A 13,412-nucleotide genomic window follows, 5' to 3' on the forward strand; every position below is an offset into this window, starting at 1 on the left:
AGCTCTGTCTTGGTGCTTTTACTGCCTGCAATGCTGCTATCCTCATGCCTGATGCTGAGAAATCTGTGCTGATGTCTGAGCAGCGTTGAGCTGCTCATGAATCTTTCTGTTGTCTCCTCCTTCCCAGATTGTATGGCTAAGACACAGTGTGCTCACCCACCCAAATGTTGGTCCCAAAGGACTGCAGTGAGGAGAGCCCTTCTGGAGTCTTGGCTGCTGTGTGAGCTTCATGAAGCTTCGATGAAACATCTTCAATTTGGATTTCTTCTCAGGTAGCACATTGCTGAGCCAGGCTGTCTCTGGGGGAGGCTAGAAGCACTGAATCGCCACCAACTTGGCAATATTTTAGGTAAGCATGGTCTGTCTCAATGTGAATGACACCCTTGGCTCACAAAACACTTCTGCTACTTGGAACGAGAATGTGATCTGTTTCCAGTCCTCTCCACTCTTTCTTGTGACATGGTTTTTCTCAGCCTCTTCCAACAAAATGTAGGGAGTTTATAATATATCATAAAACATAGATATGTCAGTGTATTGTAATATGTTCATTAGTATAAAGGTAGAAAGGAAGAAAATCATGACAACTGCTCATGATTCCATCAAAGAAGTCAATTTTTGGGTGAAAATTATATAATGATGGTTGTTTGTTATCACAGCAACTAGAAATTCCTATGCTATTTGACCCTTTCAGTATATTTTATATACATCCCAGAAGCTGTCATGCCAATTACTTTTCACCTCCAGGCTTTTAGTACTTGATCATTTCATCTTTCATCTTTCTGGAGACTGAGTTCTGATTTGAGTTCCTATTTCTCATTTGCAGTGACAGGGAAAAATATTGGTCAGCCTCACTTGGAAGTGGAATTCATTATATAAATGTCCAAGCTGTTCCTTTATTATTTAATTTTTATATATTATATAAATGTCCATAGGCTCCTTAAAAAAAAAAAAAACAAAAAACAAAATAGAACATTTTAGAAAATTCCCAAGTGAATGAATGAATGGCTGATACTATTTTAATAAAAGATAATATTAGCACAACACTGACACATATATCATTGGTTTAGTCAAAATGTTAGTAGCATCACTGGTGATGATACAGACACATGCAAATTACCAGAGAAAATGTCTGAATTTCACATCTATAGACACAGCACTGCAAAGCTATTGCTCTTCTTTCAATCACATTCCACCTGCTCAGGCAGCTGCAGATAGATTAGAAATGCTGATGAAAGCTGTACAAGAAATTCTGTTACTGTGACAGTAGCTGATTCCCCTTCTACCTGCAGAAGCACAACCTTTTTTTTTGTCTGCATTTGCATCATTATATATTCAAAATAAATTGAACACATGATATCTGCATTATTAAGAATATATTTTTTATTAAGCTACAGAAAATGATTGGCACTGAAATTCCTTTTCACATACCATTCAAGAGGTTAAATCTTTTGAGAACTAAAACACAAAACAAACACAACCAAGAAAATCCCAATCAAGCAAAACCTACAACAGTTTTACATAGAGATAGCTGCATTTCTGGTCAGCTAAAGAATGCTGCCTCCACAATTCTATTGTAGGCCATGCTTCATTTCTTTTGACTTTCTCTTCAGTTAATAATTGGGTTTCCTAAATGCAAATGCATTATGACAATAATCAGGTTTTAATTTAAATTTAAATGCATTCCTTAGTGTATCCAGTCAAGCTGTCTTCCTTCCTTCCTTCTGATGTGGCTTTTTGGGGGAAAGTGAATGCAATTCCATAGAATTTTTTTCTGTTTTTGTCATTGTTTAGTCAGTCATTCTTTCAGAGACAGACTTTAAACCTTTTACTGTCATTGGCATGGTAAGGCTGCTGTCATTGACTGGTCTCATGGTGTAAGTGGCAGTGGAAAAGGCTCATGGAATAATGAATTTGTGATTCTGCACAGAAGAGCTGGGAGAGCTGGGAAGGGAAGACATCTTGAAAAATATGAAGCTTGAGGTAATTTCTTGTTTTATGCTGTATGTTGCTATTTCAAGAAATAGTAGTGATCAGTTGTTTAAAAGAGTAAAAGGGAAGAAAATATTTATCCCAGTATTGAAGGCTTCTTGTGCTTGTTTATTTTGACAACTAAAATTCTGTGACGTACTACAGTGCTGTCCTTCAATAGCTGAACAGCTGACAAAATAGAAAACCAGTCAAAGCAGCTTCCATGCTGGGCTAGTTCTCACCATACAGGCATGTTCTTTCATCTAGGTAGTACAACATTTTTCTTTCACATGGCTGGAGCAGGGCTAATCTATAGTTTGTATGGCCCTTTTTCTGTTGTGTGTTATTTCCAGCAAGAGGGATGACTTTGCTTAATGTCAGCTGCCAACACAAGAAGTCAGACTCTGGACAGCAACAAGTCTCTGCCAGAAATATCTGCTGTGTGGGGAAGGCAAGAAGTGGGGAGTGTCTCACGTGTGCTGCTTATATCCAATGGCCTGAGTTCAAATAAATAATGAAATCACATTTCTTGCTTTGATCTCCAAGTGTGCTGTTACTTTGTTCCATCACCTTGCTCAATTCAGTTCAATTTACCTGTTTGTAAAAGGTGTTCCATAATATTTGCTTCATTTATGGTGATTAAATCCTCTGTTATTAGTTTAGATCCACTCTTTCTTCTTGTTACCTTATACATCATAGGAAATCAAATTTTCTCCTTTGGAGGAAGTATTGCCTTCATACATAAGGTAAACAGAGTAGCACAAAATTCTAAGATGAATTAGAGGAAGCTGGGAACACAGAAAATAACATGGATATTCTTTGCTAAGAAAGGTGGAGGTGTTAGATGTTGAGCCAATACCTGGAAATTCATCAATACCTGGGTTATCTGCTCTTTCTTCTAAAGGGGCTAACCTGATTTTTTTAACAATTTATTAAAGCATTTTAGGAAATACTTGAAAGTGTCCAAAATAATTATATAAAGCACTTGTCTTTTGTGTGACCTGTACAAAGTGAGCCATAAGAAACAATTCCTGGTGAGAGTGGGTTTTTTTAAACATGCATTCTATCAAATTGACAAATGAAAATCTTTGGTTTTTAAATTAAAAGAGCAGCCAATTTGTAATGAATTTTAATATAGACTAGCTCCTGACCTTTCCTCCTTGCATGTCCTCACATAATTTCTGTAATTGGTTTTAGCAGTTATGTACATTTATTTAAATGCTGTATCTGGAATAAAATACTTTTTTTGATTCAAAGGAGCACTTTTTGTATAAAAATGTATTTTTTGTAGAAAAATACAGACGTTCCTGATGTTAAGCCAGCCCATAACAAAGCTCAGTTGTTTGGCTCTTATGAGACAGAAATGTAACACTGGTACACATGGGTTGCTTGAAACCAGCTACTGAAAGGTGCATTTCATACAATATTTTCCTGGATTTTTAAAAACTATTTTAGCATTCTGACACAGTGCCTCATTGGTATAAACTGCTGCCAACAGTAGATACAAATTTAGTGTGTCCCTAGCCTGCTTTGTGAAATTATGGCACAACGTTTTGAAACTACGCCAGTTTAGGATACAAGGAAAAGTGCTGCTAGCTCTTGGCTTGCTACTGTAAATGTAGAACATTAAAATGATGATTAATGGGAAATTGATGGAATTCAGTCCTGCCCAGGAAGACCTAAGAGGGAAAGGAGACAGAAATAGGTATCACAGTCCTGGCACTTGATTTGTTTTCTTGGAACCTGATTTTCCTCTGCCTGAAATCTGCTATAAGTTAGGAAAAATCAATAGCACTTGATTGTGAGACTTGGGAAGCAAGGGAGAGCTCTGGGTTGTGCTGACATGGGACAATTTTAATTTGGTGCTATTTTTCTTGCACTCTCATTTCTCCTCTGCCAAATTCACTTTGCTTCGGCACTGTTTGTGACCTCTTCATCTAACTTCCTTCTGGGGTTTGTTAGTTATTTTCCTTCATTACCATCATCATCTAACCCAAGTGCTTGCACACACATCCTTCTCCAAAGGTAGGAATCAGAATTCAAATCCAGGAGAAAGTGCTTGGACAGCATTAACAGCTGAATCCCAGCTAGGCAAAAGTTACCAACTGAAGAGTTGATCACCACTCTTTCCCCAGTTTTTTAGCATAATTATGTGGCAGCTTGGAGACCCCTCATGTCACAGGGGGAGAGGAGAGAGAAGGAAAAGAAACCTCTTGAGAGCTCCACTTTAATGTCTGGAAAGCTGTGCTTACTCTTATTTTGTCCCTGTAACTATTTCATCCTCCTTCCTAATGCCTCTGTTGCTGCCACTTGCCTTCCTCAGCTGTAAAACAGCAACAGCACATCTGCTACCTGATGCTGAAGTGATTCTTGGTTTGAAATTCCTCTGAACACACAAAGAATGAGGATTGCTTATCTGTTATTGCTTATCTATTATTATCCTAGGAAGATTCCACCACGGGCATTAATTTTAATTGCTCCATATGTTTATTCATCAGAAATCCTCTCTCCCTTGTAGTTTGGAAATGTGGATGTATCTGAATGGCATACAAGCAAATTCTGACTAGGGAAATGCTGATATGGACTGAAGGTATATTGATTTGTCCCTTTAGTGCAATGTTTATGACAGGTGATGTCAAGGGAAGAGAACAGTTATGTCACTTATGCAGAATAGCCTTCAACAGAGAAAAAATTTTCACCAGAACTGCCAGAAATACTCACAATTTCATTCTGATCCCACTGAGGTAACTTAATCCTTCTGTATCTGGTACTTTTTGTTTTGTGGTTGTGTTACAGCTTTGCAACAAAATTGAAAAGAAATAAGTATTGTGCTTGAGGTGAATTTCATATCACTAAATTGAAGCATATCATTTCCTTAAAAAAGTTAACATGGTAAGAGATTTAAAATGTGTGTTAATTTTAATAGATACAAATTACTGTAATCACATCAAGAGATAAATTCCTATAATCATGTCCCCTTAAATCTTTCAGTGATTATAATGCCCATGTATCAGTGTTGTGTTTCTAACAAGATATTAATTTCTTGTCCTGTATGATCTTTAATGGGTATAACCCTGTATGTTAGAGCCCATTGATCTTGGATGGGATAACTATATTTTTCAGTGGCAAAAAACAAGATGGGCAAAGGCAAGAGAAATTACAGTAGGTGGATGTGCAAATAGGACAACTCTGAGTCCATCCTGTCCTCTCTGCTGGAGTTCCAGGTCATCCCTCCTCCTGTTTTGGAAACAGCTGCAGTGATGGCACAGGGACACTGGAATCCCAGGAGGAATCCAATGCCAACATTGACTTCTCCCAGTTTAATGAACAGGGGTGTGGGGAAGGAAAAATCTCTCAGGCTGGAGGGCCCTGAGGTCTGTGTGATTACAAGGAGGTTTTGGTTTTTTTCCTCCATTGCTGTAGAAGCATCCTGGAATTCAGCAGCACACACACTACCCAGGGATCCTCTGCAGAGAGACCTGTGCCCACGTTACTGTGGGTATTTATAATGACAAAAGAAAAAATCTACGACAGTGGAAAGCATTGGGGTTTTTTTTCTGCAAATTTAAGAGTAAAATACTATACTATTTAGCTCCTGTTTTCATCAAAATCCATGTGGAATTCTGTAAACCAGAACAAGTAAAAGGAATCTGTTTTGTAACATTTTTGGTATGGGAAAGGAAAGATGAACTGTTTTGCACTTGAAGTTTCTGCAGCATAATCAGAGGGACATTTGTAATTTATAGATGTTTCCTGTGTAAGGGATTTTTTTCCCCTCTTTCTTTTGGGTCAATTTTCAGGGGAAAATTTTTGAAAAAAAGGAAGTGACTTTCAAACTTCTGATTTACTTTTCATCAAATCCTTGCTTGATAACAGCTTTGGCAACCTGTAATTTAAATAACTGTACTTTTGAGAAATATATTGTCCAATTAATAGGGTTAATTACTTCCTTACTCTTAATGACTGGGACTGTTCATTGAGAATAAATATGCAAATAATGTTATTACCATGGAGCAGAATTAATAGCTTCTAACGGCTTAGGACCTGTGAACAATAATGCCCATGAGGAACTCCTTAAAAAAATAGTCCTGGTAAACTCAACAGGAGTCTTCATGTGGTAAAATTACTCATACCAGCGAGTGTTTAAGAGGAAAATGTCATTGTTACTCTCCCACATTCCTCCATGAAAGAAAGCCAGCACATGAACATCAGAAGGCATTTTTGGTCTACTATGTCCCAAATAAGGATTTAATCTAGACTAAACAACTGTTTTGAGTATTTGCTGTAACTATTATTGAAAATGTTTTGAATTTTTCTATTCACTTTCTAGCTTTTGGTTCTTGATTTAAATCATCTGTAGTGTTCCTACTTCCTACAAGTGTTCACTTGGTGTTTAATGTTTAGAATGTCTGTTTAATACACTTTAATAACCTCTACAGTTCAGCTGCATTTTACTTAAAAAGCATTCATTACTCTAATAATTTTTGGAATGAGTGATTCATCAAAGAAGCTAAAATAGCTCAATCTTGTGTCCTGCTAACAAGACACAAGTTATTTGTTTAATTGTAAGTGCATATTCAAAGCATTTACAATTAGTTGTAGCATAGTTATGAAAGAAATACTGTCTAGAAGAAGCTGTCATTTCTGTCTGACATGAGGTTACTTCAAAAGACACAATTCCCCTGGAGGTACTGAAGTCATACAATTACACTTTTTGTTTGTTTACTATAATTAGTGTGTTTTGGTAAAGGTTTTTCATGGAGAAATGAAAACTAGCTGATAAAACAGCTATTTTCCTGAACCAGGTAATAAAACTGATCAAAATAGAACCTGTGAGTCTGGGAGCAGGTCAAAATTTCCTATGGTGATTTTTAGGGGGTTTCATTGTTTGGGTTTATTTGGTTTGTTGTTGTTTTTTTTTTTCCTACCATATAATCCTTGATCCTAAAGATAATAAAATAACTACCTGCTTTTCTTTTAGGCTGATTGTGAGTCAAGTCTGTGTCTGCTGAGGAAGTTAACTGATGCACCCTCTAATGAAGCCTCTGCAGCACCTTCCTCCTACACAAATGGGCTGGTGGATTCCTGGCTGTGTTCCTGTGGTCGCCACTGCAACTGTGGGACCCATCTGAGTGACAGGTACTTACATCCATTTGGAATTTGTAATCACAGCTTAACACTTGTCAGCTTCAAAGTATACACTGCAGGGAAATCAGTGGCACATCATGTGATGAAGCAGTTGTAGGGCTGCAAAGAAAACAGATTGTTTGATTATTTTTTTTCTTCCATGGCTAAGGTTAACTGTCTGGACAGCTGCGAGTGGAGCCTTCAAGGCACGCTGCTTTATCTGATTGGTCTCAGTCTTGATCTGGCACATGAAAGGAAATGTGAGGAAGTTTCCAGCAGAGATCATTTTGCAAGTCCAAAGATAAGGGCAAGGTCAGGTTCACTTGTGTTTCCACAGTATCTGGTTACCAACACCCCCCCAAGTGCCACGCAGACAACAGGAGTTTAGTCTGCACCTTCAGCAGATTTGCCTTGCTGGAGTATTTTTCATGTTCTGTTTGCCAGCATCAAAAAGACCCACCACAGTAAAGGAAGAGCTGTTGCCTTTCTCAAAAGGTGACTTTTCCTTCTAGGGACCAAACACGTGGTGATTTAATCCAAGTTTTCATCTGTAACTTGCACAGGTGTTGCCAGCCTCTCCCCCTGCAGGGAAATGTTTGTGTTTAGTTAAGGAGTGAGTTGTCATTACCTGTGTTACATTATTTTAGCCCATAAGGTTTCTCCTGTAGGAAACTAGCATTTCTTCCATGCCTTCAGAAATTTGGGACTTACTGCAGGAATATATGAGGTGGGAAAATAGAGCTGCTTCTTTTTATTTTAACTTATTTTGTTAACAGTGTCCTTTATGGTTATTGTGACTAGTGTGTGACATTTGAAGCTGTGGCCTGAGGGTGGAAGGAGCTGTCTCTGCCCCATGAGGCTCACCAAAAACATTTCCTGAGTTATGGATGAGCATTGCCTTACAAAACCCAACCCTACACACTGCCCTCCCTCTGAAAGCTGTTCCAGTCTCAGTGCTGGCTCCTCAATTTTTAAAAGTTTATCTTAATTCCACCAAATTCTAACTGTCTCAAGGCATTTCTCTGCTTTTCTGTTCTGTTTTCTAATTTTTTCCTAATACCATGAAACCATGTTTAATGTCATGTAGTGCTGTCTTCCAGGGAGAGCTGAACTCCATACAAATTTATCCCGATCAATCAGTGTCCAATCTCTTGGTGAGATTTCCTAACTACTTTTTAATTTCTTAATTATGTATATTGTTATGCTGCAATGCTTTATGGCTTTATGTAATCAGTTTTTCTTACAGCAGAGCTGTTGGTTAGCGGTGCACTTCAGTAAAAACCACAATTCAATTTTTTCTCTTGGCTGTTGCTACAAGCAGTAAATTCTGTGGTTAAAGGAAAGAGTATATTGAGTGAGCCTGTGCACATTCTCCATTCAGTCACCTGAAATGCTGTTTTGTGTATGCTGTACATGAGGAACAGGTCTGCACACTTGTGACTGCAGTGTAAAGTGTAGCTCTCCACATCTTCCACAGAGAAGCAGAAGCTGTGAGGGGTTTTCTGTCCCCTTTTCCCTTTTTTTTGGTGGGTTTGTTTTGGTTTTTTTTTTTGAGGTCTGCATTTTTCTTCATTTCAAAAAGGAAAGTTGTCACCCCCCAACTTAAAAATCCATGCAGTCAAATAAGTTGGGCTTCTTTCATGAAAATGTTTGCTCTACCATGAAAACAGAAGATTACAAATTGGCTGTAGAATATCTTAATAGCTCTCATGTAAATTATTCTACCACTCACATCAATAAGCACAGTCAGTACACTGGGTAGAGAGATGCCTTTGTAAATCTTTTTGGGATTTGTTTTCAGAGAGACAATTACAGTGGTGCAAACTATAATATAATAGTGAAATTAAGGTGAAGTGAATGATGTGCTGCTACACAAAGCTTGAAAAGATAGAGCACTGATCTGTTAAAAATGACTTACGGTTTTATTTTGTTGTAAATCCTCCAAGATTCTAGTCTGTTTTGGATTTTGGAATGGGTGGGGGGTAGTATTTCTTTTGTCTTCAGAAAAGCATCGTTTATAATTAAGGAGGCACCGTCCTGGGATGCTCTGGTCACTTGGATGGTTTTTAGGGAGAGCTGTGTGCAAGCTGGCACTAAATTAAACCCTCAGTCCAAATCCCCACTGTGCTCTGAGAGGAGGCTCATACCAAAAGGAGCATGTCATGTCCTCATGTCTCCTTTGCTGACATTATTAAGGGCTGGGATGATTTCCTGGGCAATAATGATGGGTCCATGTCCAGCTGTCCTGCAGCAATCAAACCAGAAGTGCCTTCCCTGGGAGCAATGTGCCCAAAGGTTCAGGGCTAGGTGTTAGGGCAATTCCTGCACCATTTTTATCACTTCCTTCATTTACAAATTCTAACTGTCTCAAGGCATTTCTCTGCTTTTCTGTTTTGTTTTCATTATTCTTTCCCAATACCATGAAACCATGTTTAACGTCACGTAGTGCTTTCTTCCAGGGAGAGCTGAACTCCATACAAATTTATCTTGATCAATCTGTGTCCAATCTGTTACTGGCTTGATCAGATAGAAATGGATGATATTAGTAAAGCTGGCACATTGCTCCTAACCTTTTCCTGATATTCAATACTTGAAAATACCAAAGATCTAAATTTAAAGAAGATCTATAAAATCACTGTCCCCTTTCCAAGAGATATATAATATGTATCTCATGTCTCTAAAAGTCCTAATTTGAAAGCATGTGTTTATTCCCATTTAATGTCTAGGGTAAGACATATTCCCCCAAAGTACACCCCTAGCTTTCAACTTTTCCTCATTATTTTTTATGTTTTTAAAATAAATGTAACATGCATTTGCCTTTTAGTGAACCTGTCCTTCCTTTTCAAAGCAGTGATGTTTTATTATTGACTTTCAAAGAGCAAATCAATCCCACTAAACTGCCACACTTTTTATCCTAATTATTTTTTCAATTGCTGTGTTTCTTATTCTACATCTGAATTAGTATAACTTTGGTTTTTTTCTTTAAACATAACATTAATACTTATTTATGTCTTTTTACTTTCCAGCTTTATGAAGGCATTATTGACTCTCACCTTTGTAAATTTCTGCCCTCAAATGTTTGCAATAAACACACAATTTTGCTGCTATCGTTAGCAGCCATTAGCCATAAATTAGCTGCTTCATTTCAAGTTTAACTTCCATTTCTCCTAAAGTACCATCAAGAATCCTTCTCTCCTGGCCAGCCTTACACTGGTGCAGTAAGGAGATCAATTTCAAAATTGAAATATGTATTTTCTTCCTTTTTCTTGGCTAGTGGAAATCCTTTGGATATTTCTGACAGTGTATGCCCTCTGGAATGTCTCTGCTAAAATACCCAGACATTCCAAGACGTTGGTGGCAAGATCCTGAATCATAACCGTAGTAAATTTCTGGTGGGTGTTGCTGCCTTTTTAGATCTCCGTGGGAGATCCTACCTTTAATCCAAGCAGACTCTGCTGTCCTGACTGTGACTGAGCACGTGAAGAGCCAATTGCCCAGTAAGACAATTTATTTCAGTGATGTCTTCATGTGACCTAATTCTGAGGTGACAACAAGGAGAATCTGGCTAGATATGGGCTCTTATTTTGGTCCTCAGATAAATATGGCAAGTGTGCTGTAAGCATAGGATGGACTAGATGAAAGGCAACGCTGTTTGTGTTTCTCTGATAATCTGCATTTTTAGGGTCTTCACTCAGCTGTTTGAGTTTGAAAAGCAAAGACAGCCAAAAGGAGATTGTTTTGGAGAGAAGTGATAGCCAATCTGGGACAGCAGTCAAGAAAACCTCAGTGGTGCCACGATTCAATTACAAAGAGGTAAAAAAAGTTCTGACAAGGTCTTCCATGTGAACGAAATTTATATTTTAGAAATTCTGCATGTTCTGTTGTTGATTTGTAATTGATATTCAGCATCCACACATGTTTATACCAGGTGAAGAGCAGAGGCTGCCTAGGTCCCCTGGGAAAGCCCCCTGCACAGCAGGTGCAGCACCTTTACCTCCCTGTAATCAGAATTTCCAGCCCTTTCCTCTCAAGTCCGTGTGGGTTTCGCACGTGCTGATATTTGTGCTACAGCTGTGTATCTTTTCCCAAGGTTTGGGAAGAGAAGTGTTAGCAGCTTCTCACTGGAACAGGAGTGATACTTCTCTGAGTTGGCAAGGTGGTCTCAAAGCTGCAGAATAAGATTTAAAAGTTTTGGTCAAAGGGAGAGGCCAGAGCAATATTAAGTCATCTTAGAAGATTTGACTTTAGTTACAGAGACCTGCTACCCTCAAACACATTGGGAAACCACATTGATAAGCTTTGTCAGGGTCAGTCTGTGGGAAGGTGCTGTAACATAGGCTGCTTCAAAAATCCAAATGTTTTGTTCTCTGATTTTTATTTTTTTTCCTGCATTCTACCCAAATTAATAACTTCTTTGATAAAGTTGCTCCTGATTTACACACAAATGTGCCAGTCCCCTTCTGTTCCTATCTTAGAAGAAGCATGAGATGAAGTTTTTTTTAACTAAAAACTCACTCAGTTTTTAGTAAAACACAATAATTATTTTTAAATAAAAAATAGACTCAGTCTAAGGATCTTACATTTTGAAAGGAACCATTTAAAAAACCAAAGACAGATGATCTCTTGTATCCATAATTTCTTCTTATAAAATGCAATTTGAATTATTCTCAGTGGGTTCAGAATATCTTTTTTTTCTAGGCATGAGCCAAATTTTTTCCCTCCAGCCTACAGAGGAATAAACACTAGATAATAAATGCTTGATGCATAATTTGTTGCTCACTGTGAAATGCCTCTTAAATGTTCTGTTTACATTGTTTACATGTGCATATATTGCAAGCTAACAATAATACAAGCTATATTGAAAACTCATGTATGTTATTCAGGAATTGACAGAAAAATTTTAAGAAGGCAAATTTCCTAGCAAATGAATCCTTCAATATTTCAGTGTATGCTACAATCAAGGCCAGTAGGAAGGATCAAATGCAGTGGCTCTGTACTGGTTTTAGGACAGCTGTCTGTGCTCTGAAGGCTGCTACACATCCATATCTGTCCTCCTGCTTTTACAAGTTGTACAATCCCAACGTTGATGCTGTACTTGACTTTTCCATTTTAATAAGAGGTAAATGTATTTTTAAACAGTGATTGTGTTCAAGGTTCTTCTATTTAAAGGTTTGTTTTTTTTCTCTTCTCTGAAAGGGCATTCTGGCCTCTGATTTATCCAGGTCCTGGAAGCTTAAAGCTAAACGTTCCAATGAGGGTGGTTTAGGTGGATCTGGACTCTCAGGAGAGACATTCAGGTGCGTTTCATGTTCAGCAGTAAGGAAGGGACACAAAACTCATGTCTCTAAGCCAATGGAGCCAACAGGCTCTTCCTCAGCAGCCTTGCATGGGCTGACTTCTGAGGGGGGTAAGGATGAATCCTGGGGTTGGTCTTTTTGGTGACAACAGAAACAAATATTGGGAAAATTAATTTACTCTATTTCCTCCTGGGTCATTCTTACACCTCTAAAGGAAGCTGGAGGAAATCCATACATAAAAAATCTGCCAAGGGATATTTAAAAAAGACAACATCTGACCTGAAGTCCCTGAGCCAGAAATTGCTGGGACTTGGGAGAGGACACCTGAGGAAGTGTTGATTACTCTCCTATTACAGTCTTCTGTGTTTATCTTTTATCACACAAGATCATTTGTCTTCAACTAGTACAGCTGTCTGTATGTCCTACAACTCAGGTTTACATGGATTTATTGATACATAGTGGACATTCACATGTCCATTTTAACTACTGTGTGGTGCAGTTCTTCCACAATCCTCTTTAGAGCCAAAGGGGAGAAAAATATTCACATAGAAGGTGTTTCAGAGAAACCTTGGGTTCTCTTTGTCCAGGTAATCCTCTCTGCAACGACATCAGAGGGAGATAAAACAGCTGAGCTGGCTGATATAAACTGCATGTTGTTGTGTGGTTTTCTCACCACCACTGGATGTACCCCCTTGACACCATGCATGCACAATCTGTGGCCAAGTCCTGTGTAATGAAAATTCATTTTGTGCTGCTTCAAAATACCACGTCAGCTTTAACAGCTAGTAACAATCATAATGCAATTACTCTGTTTCATGGCTACCAGGAGAACGTGACACAAAGGGGCTTTTTGTTGGGGGGTGTGTGGCTTTTTTATCTCCGTTAAGCTGCAGTGTAAAGTTTGCTGTATGAGGGGCATCTCCTGAACCTCCTGGTGCTCAGCAGGGTGGACGGGCAGCTCTTTGTCCCTGTGAGCAGCTGCCATCCTGGTGGCTTCACCTTTGCTGCCTGCAGAGAGCC

General features: G+C 38.4%; 1 protein-coding gene across 1 annotated transcript in view; it reads left to right on the forward strand.

Annotated features, from left to right (window-relative positions):
• The window catches only part of TMC3 (transmembrane channel like 3), a 197,783-nt gene that overhangs the window by 139,564 nt on the left and 44,807 nt on the right, over positions 1-13,412 (forward strand). Inside the window, exons 9-10 of the mRNA XM_085588326.1 lie at positions 273-10,908; positions 12,292-12,392. The gene's annotated coding sequence lies outside the window, so the exon portion shown is untranslated. The remainder of the gene's footprint in view (positions 1-272; positions 10,909-12,291; positions 12,393-13,412) is intronic.

This window comes from Lonchura striata, chromosome 10, assembly GCF_050655825.1.
Source record: "Lonchura striata isolate lonStrDom1 chromosome 10, ASM5065582v1, whole genome shotgun sequence".
NCBI lineage: Eukaryota > Metazoa > Chordata > Aves > Passeriformes > Estrildidae > Lonchura > Lonchura striata.